Genomic DNA, 6880 nt, shown 5'->3' with positions numbered 1-6880 from the left:
AAGCGAAAGATTAGAAACCTTCCGAACAATAGTTCAAATAACCAATCAAGAGAGACAACTCTCATATAAAATGACTGGTAGGCAAACTTGCCTACATTATTCAGCTTTTTTTTCGTAATACATATTTTGCAAAATAAATATAAATAAAAAAGATAAAAAAATAGAAGAAAATGTCCAATAAAAAAAGCAGGTTTAGCGCGCTAGTTGAATGAAAAACATGGTTTTCTTTTCTCCATTTTCTTCAAAAAAGCAAAAAATCAAAGATCAAAGCAAAATTAATAATAATAAGAAAAAAACAACAACTAGTGTATATAAATGTATAATTAACACAAAAAAACATAACATTTTTTTGCATTTTATTGCATGGGCATTTAGTATTTCATTTCCATATAGGACATTGTGCCACGGATTTTTTTCTAGGGATTCAATTAATTATTCTTAATATTTTATCTTGAAGTAAAATGAGAAGCTCAAACTTTTTAAATGTGTTAAGGGTGTAAGATACTGATTCGCCAGCTCCTGTTTTTGATAGAGTAAAAATACCATTTGTCAGCGACGGATCATCAACAAGAACTGCAGTTTATCATGTAATGTTAAGCCTTATTTTTTGTTTGTTTGCAGATAAATATTTAATTAATATACTTAGTACGATACATGTATGCTAGATCCCTAGGGATATAATTAAATTTAAGTATGCGCATGACATTAATCAGCCACCGTATCGATGTGATCTTCATGTGATGCCAAAATGCTGTATATCCTACTGTATATATTTATCTATTATGGCCTGTTTGAGAGGGCACTATTGCCTCTAGTCCGCTAAACCTGCCTATATTATTAGGCTTTTTTTTTGCCTAATATATATTAGGCAAAAAAAAAACAAAAAAAAACACCTAATAATATAGGCAGGTTTAGCGGACTATATTGCCTCATATCCATCCCCGTACACAACAGCCTGTCCGCCATCTTGACGTCTTGGACGAAGCGCAGCGTTATAATGACGTCATGTAATGGTGACGTCACAATACATTTACGTTCAATTTCGCGCCACTTCAATAGTGCTCGCTTGCCCGGGCACTATTGCAAATAGTAGCCATGTGTGTAGCCAATCAGAATCCAGTATTTTGTCACGTGATGTACTAACATACGTTAGCGTTATTATGACGTTCTCTATTGTTGTAAATTAGTACAGACATGTACAAAGGCGTGAGAAAGGATTTATAATATTCATAATTTGCAGGAAAGTGGGGTACCTGGATTCGGCAGGGAATTGGAACTGAACTTTTAATCTTTACAATGTAAAAGAAAAATTATGGACGTAGACGGACAGCCGTTAAGTCCATATCATAATAAGACACATTACACGGATTATGTTGTGAATTTTAAGTATATTTGAGGTCCAAAAATTATCAGTAATTTACCATACATGTTGTATCTTTTGAATGTTTTATTTTTCAGCAGGATTTCGAGTGTACGCGATCTGGCCCTGACACGAGACATATTCTTTAATGTCCGTAGATGTAGCTACAGTTGGTAGTAGACTTAAAAGGATAACATTGTGCACATCGATGAAATTCTTGTTCGCAAGAGATATTTTTTGATCAGCAAAATCTGTTTTTTAATTCAAGGGATAATGATAGGCATAAAAATTGCATTATGTTAAAATCATAAGGTCAATATAACCATAAACAGATTCAGAGCTTAATTAAAATGTTTTAACTATGTATGTATGGCATATACAGTTTTCAAAAACCGGCAGGTGGTGAGTTAGTTTTAAGCTGTCAAATGTATACTATTTGCTACGTGGAACCTATTTGGCGCGAATGCAAAGCAATGGAAACTTGAGAAATCGATCCATAGATTGCACACATTTATAGTGTCAAACCGATTGAGGGAACCTCCTACGCACTAGGTAGGATAAGCAAGAAATAATTTAGTATCTGGGCATGTGGGTTGCTCGCGAGCATCACACACTGATCAAGGACCGATCGCTGATGTCGGGAAATTTAACTGATCATCAAAATAAAATCTTGCCATTTGAAACAGTAGAAACATATATAGTTATGTTGATTACGATTCAGTATTTGTCGCAGTAATTATTATTTTAGGAAACTCTGATAAATTTGACAATATCTCGATCTCTGACCTCGCCATTACAAAACGCGATGAGTACACTCATCACGGTTCACAAATTTCATTGAGTTCACGTACATATACCCAGGAGGTCCAGCAACCTCTCTACATGTACATTGTACTCATCACACAAATAACGTACAATAAGCAACAACGCAAGTCAATAGGGATATGTTATTTTAACTGGTTATTTCATTTTAATTAATTTGATAATGAAGCTTTGTATACTACAATTTAAAAAAATCAAAATACCTGGTGTATAATTAACAAAAATATTTGTTTCTAGATTATTGGAACATCTAAATTTCACCCAATTGCTCTTTATTAATTTTATTATTATTATCTTTTTGACACTGCATGGCTTTATAAATATATCAGAAACCTGATTATTCTGATTATTTATATAAAATACCAAATAATGATGTTGAATAAGTGAGTGTAGGACAAAAGCACCCCCCCCCCCCCCCCCCGGACAAAAGCCACTTGGGACATAAGCCCCTAGGACAAAAGCCAGCCCCTAGTACAAAAGCCAGCCCCTAGGACAAAAAGCCCCTATAGGACAAAAGCCCCTCCGGACAAAAGCCCCTTAGAATAAAAGCCCCTCCGGACAAAAGCCCCTCCGGACAAAAGCCCCTTCTTTATAAAATAATTTATTTTATTTTTATTTGTTTAAAAAATATTTATCTGCTATTTGGTACATTTTGATGTTATTAATACATAATTATGATGTGATCATTTGAATTCTTTTCATTTTTGAGTTATAGATATCAAAGAGAGATTAACAAAACATGTACACATATGTGTATATACACATTTGAATGTTATATATACAAGAAGCCATTAATGTTTTCTTTATAATAACACACCTACATAGTACCAGGTTTACAGCTTGATGTTTGCATGCATAGGATTATGCAGATAATTAGGAAAGTATGTTTAATTCCAAAATATTTTTATCATATAGTGTCAAATCCTTGGTGTAACATCAAAATAAATTTTTTACCTTTTTTCTTCTTCTATAAATCATTAAATCAATTTATCAAAATTTAATAAAAATCCCAATAATCCAGTTAATTTCTATATTTTTGTTTTTAACTTTATTTGAAAAATAAAATTATTTAAAAATGAAAATAATTTTTATTACTATTTTCTTAATTTTTTCTATTTTTGAAAAATTGTTAGTCCTCTTTTTGTATGTAGGGGCTTTTTTCGAGGGGCTTTTGTCCTAGGGGTTTATGTCCCTAAGAGGGGCTTTTTTGTCCGGGGGGGGGGGGCTTTTGTCCGTACCCCTGAATCAATGTAAGTACCTAAATTCAATTTTGATCATTTACATATATTACATGCATTTTGGTAAATACATGGTTGTGACAGGTATGTTTGTCAATTGAACGTACACTTATAAATCCTGGGCTCGATTTACGATATAGTCAAAAAAAATAGATGTATGATAATTAAAATAACATTTTAATGTACTTTATACATGCTAGGAGTTGTCGTTAAACGTAGTCAAAGTAAGCTTTAAGTGTAAAAAGTCATACTTATCTAAATACAAACTGGTGTGCTGGGGACAGGTATCTAGTGATTGTTTTTTCTTTGACTGGGATATTCTCGTGTCTGGGCCAAGATATCTTTCGAGAAAGGCGTCTCCGCAAGTATATTCTTCGGTGCGTGGGGCGCTGTACTGAAGGGCAAGTCATGAGCGCTTGCGGAGTGCCATAAGTGCCATATAAGGTAAGCGTGCCCTCATTAAATAAATTATGCGGGACGGCACTTCCGCCCAGGTCATGTATCGGTTACTCTTTGTTTATCGAACATTAGGTAGTGCTGCGATAATATATAGTATGATTAACTTCAATTTATCACAATCTGAGGAACTATTATAAGGTTGAGTTTTATATAACTTTATATATTAACTAACCATGCTTCTTTAGTTGTTAAAGTTCAAGGTTAAGTTCTGTGCAGTTTGTTTACGTCACATGTCGTTATATATTATACATTTATTGCACGGGTCAAAAAAAAAACAACAATGGTTACTGAAATTCTTTGTTAACGTTTGGTGTTAGCTTGATTAGCATTCAATAGGTAACGGTCTAAGCGTAGTCACTCGTCAATTTTACTTCTCTGCTCTCCATAAGTAAATATTTGGAAAATTGTTGTTTTCCCTTGACATAGATTGTGATTTGTGTTACGATTTGAATTGATTTTAGTGTAATTTTTAAGTATGTACAGGTGAATGGTGAGATAGGTAAAATGTGGAGTACATCTAAGGTCGTGTATGTACTATGTATTGAGTTTAAAGGTACCCCTAATATTATAGTACTGCTTACAAACAGGTTGGAATTGGCGTGCTTGGTTAATGCATAAAGTACTATCTATATGATAAAAGGGATACATATTGCAGATTTCCAAACTCTTACCCAAGGTGGTTTCGAGTTAAGATGGATTCGGGTTGTTTATAGGAATATTCACAACTATTATCAGTTTGGCACAAAGGTTTTTCTTTATTTATACTTATTTCAGATATGGGTCCAATAAAGACGCCTACCAAGGCGACGGCCGCTTAACCAATAGGGCTGTCAGAGTTCATGAGAGCTTTACTCTGGGGGCTCAAACCAAGAATTTGTTGACTTTTGGAGCTCAAGGAACCGAAGTTTCTGTCGTCCAAAACAAAAGCATTTTCAAATTTCGAACCATTGAAACAATGGCTTCAAGCTTTCAGTATTTTTACAGTCAGTCAATAGCTATAGTTACTAAAATATGCTAGGAACTTATTCAAAACACTTCGCCCGGAGGGTCAGGATTTGCTGCTGCATCTTTTATGATTCACAGTTTCGGTTTCTCATGCAACACAAATAGTAATATGAGCTTGTATTTACATGCCCTGGGCTATAAGTTTGAAAACACGGTTGCCTTTCCATCTGCAACAATTAAGGTCTGCTCATGCAACCGGTTCATGCAATATGGGTCACAGTGCAGGTTCCTTATGTCTGTGCCAAATGTGGGGGTAAACCACCCACGTCAGACAATGATAGGGTGCCGGGCAAACAAACACCAAAACAATCGGGCCATTAACCAAAATAATGGGACGGCACCAAACACCTCATGGGCATCCCAAACAAAACACTCGGGCAGACAACACGCCTCAAACAATCCCAAGGGGTCGGTCCGGGAAACAGTTAATAAACCTTCCTACTCAGTTAAAGTTGATATATATTTAAAACAGAATTTGGGAGGGTATTGACTCTGATAGATTAATGAGCTTCCAATAAGGTTTTGAAAAAAGGGACTTTTCATTCAACTTCAGGGGACGGAAAGAAGCTTTCGTGAATTAGAGAAAACCTCATATAGCAGAACAAAATCCTGTTATTCTGAAACAGGAAAATTGACAAAGAAGTAATCACTAGGTCGGATCGCGGCGGCCTTATGATTCTCCTCCATTCACAAATTTTCAGGTATCTCCTTTGGGTTTAGTTCCTATCTGAGTATAGGCTTATACATCACTTATCCTACCCTAAGGGAATCATCAATAAAATGATGGGCTTTCTCCTGAAGATTCAGGTTCAATATCAGTCAATATTTCCGAATGCTATTGGTCTTGGTTAAATATTTTGGGACTGGGACATTACTTGCAAAACTGATATTGAGAATGCTTTGTATTTTCCCATATCCCCGAATGATTACGAACATTCTTGGGTTGAAAATGGGTGGGAAAATATTACTTTGACAAGTTTCTTCCGATGGGATGTTCTATATCTGTAACTTTTTGAACAACTCAGCAACAGTTTGCAATGGTCTATGTCCAAACCATTTTTCAAGCTGCAGGCGTAGTGCAGGTACTAGTGATATTTTATTTGCGGTTTCCCCACGGATAAATGTAAAAATGATTTAGTGGGTCCAATTTCACTTATCAAGAACCTCCAATCTCTGATAGGCCTCCTCAATTTTGATGTGAGTTAGTAGTACTTCCAGGGCGCCCTTTATTACGCCGCCTCATCAACTTACCAAAGAATAAATAAACATACTTTCGCATTCGTAGAATACCAGACGCAAGGTTTAGACATTCGTGCTTGGCAGGAATTCATAGATCCTTCAATGGGGGTTTCTCTTATCTTGGCAGATAGATGGGAAACATCAAATCTCTTCATTTCTTACTTAGCTAGTGGACTAGGTTTTAGGGGCTTTTTAACGCATAAGTGGTTTTATGGGGCAATTGGCCGTCATTATCATATAATATAAAGAACTAGTTTTTTGAAGAACCAAATGAAAGACTAGTGTTAAAACATTTACAGGCTGCATATCTTAATGAGATTTTAAGGTTCTCGATTGCAGTTTCCGATCAAAGAAATAGCTCACACTGACGAAAAAGACCCTGTACCTAGTCCCACCTCATTGTTGCACATTTGATTACCAATAGTGCTCTCCTGATGACGCAATTACATGAGAGCTTTCAGTCAACTTAAGATTTCGCTAGAACACATTCCTCATTTTAGTGAGAAAAAGTCCATTTTTGGCAGCCAATCACAGAGGAACATATCAAACCAGACCTATCGTTAACCTATTACTCCAGATATTTTGCGGGAAATATGGGGCATTACCCTAAAACATTATTACCACAATACCAACGTGTATGAAGGGGCTTTAGAACTTTCCGACCTTTTTTTCTTTTCCAAAAACAATCAACAGTGTCTTCATCAGTTTTTACTACATGTATGAAAACAAACGCTATGTGCAGCAGGCATAGATTCCA

This window comes from Argopecten irradians, chromosome 4 (genome assembly GCF_041381155.1).
Source record: "Argopecten irradians isolate NY chromosome 4, Ai_NY, whole genome shotgun sequence".
In the NCBI taxonomy this organism is placed as follows: Eukaryota; Metazoa; Mollusca; class Bivalvia; order Pectinida; family Pectinidae; genus Argopecten; species Argopecten irradians.
This window is presented reverse-complemented; position numbering follows the sequence as displayed.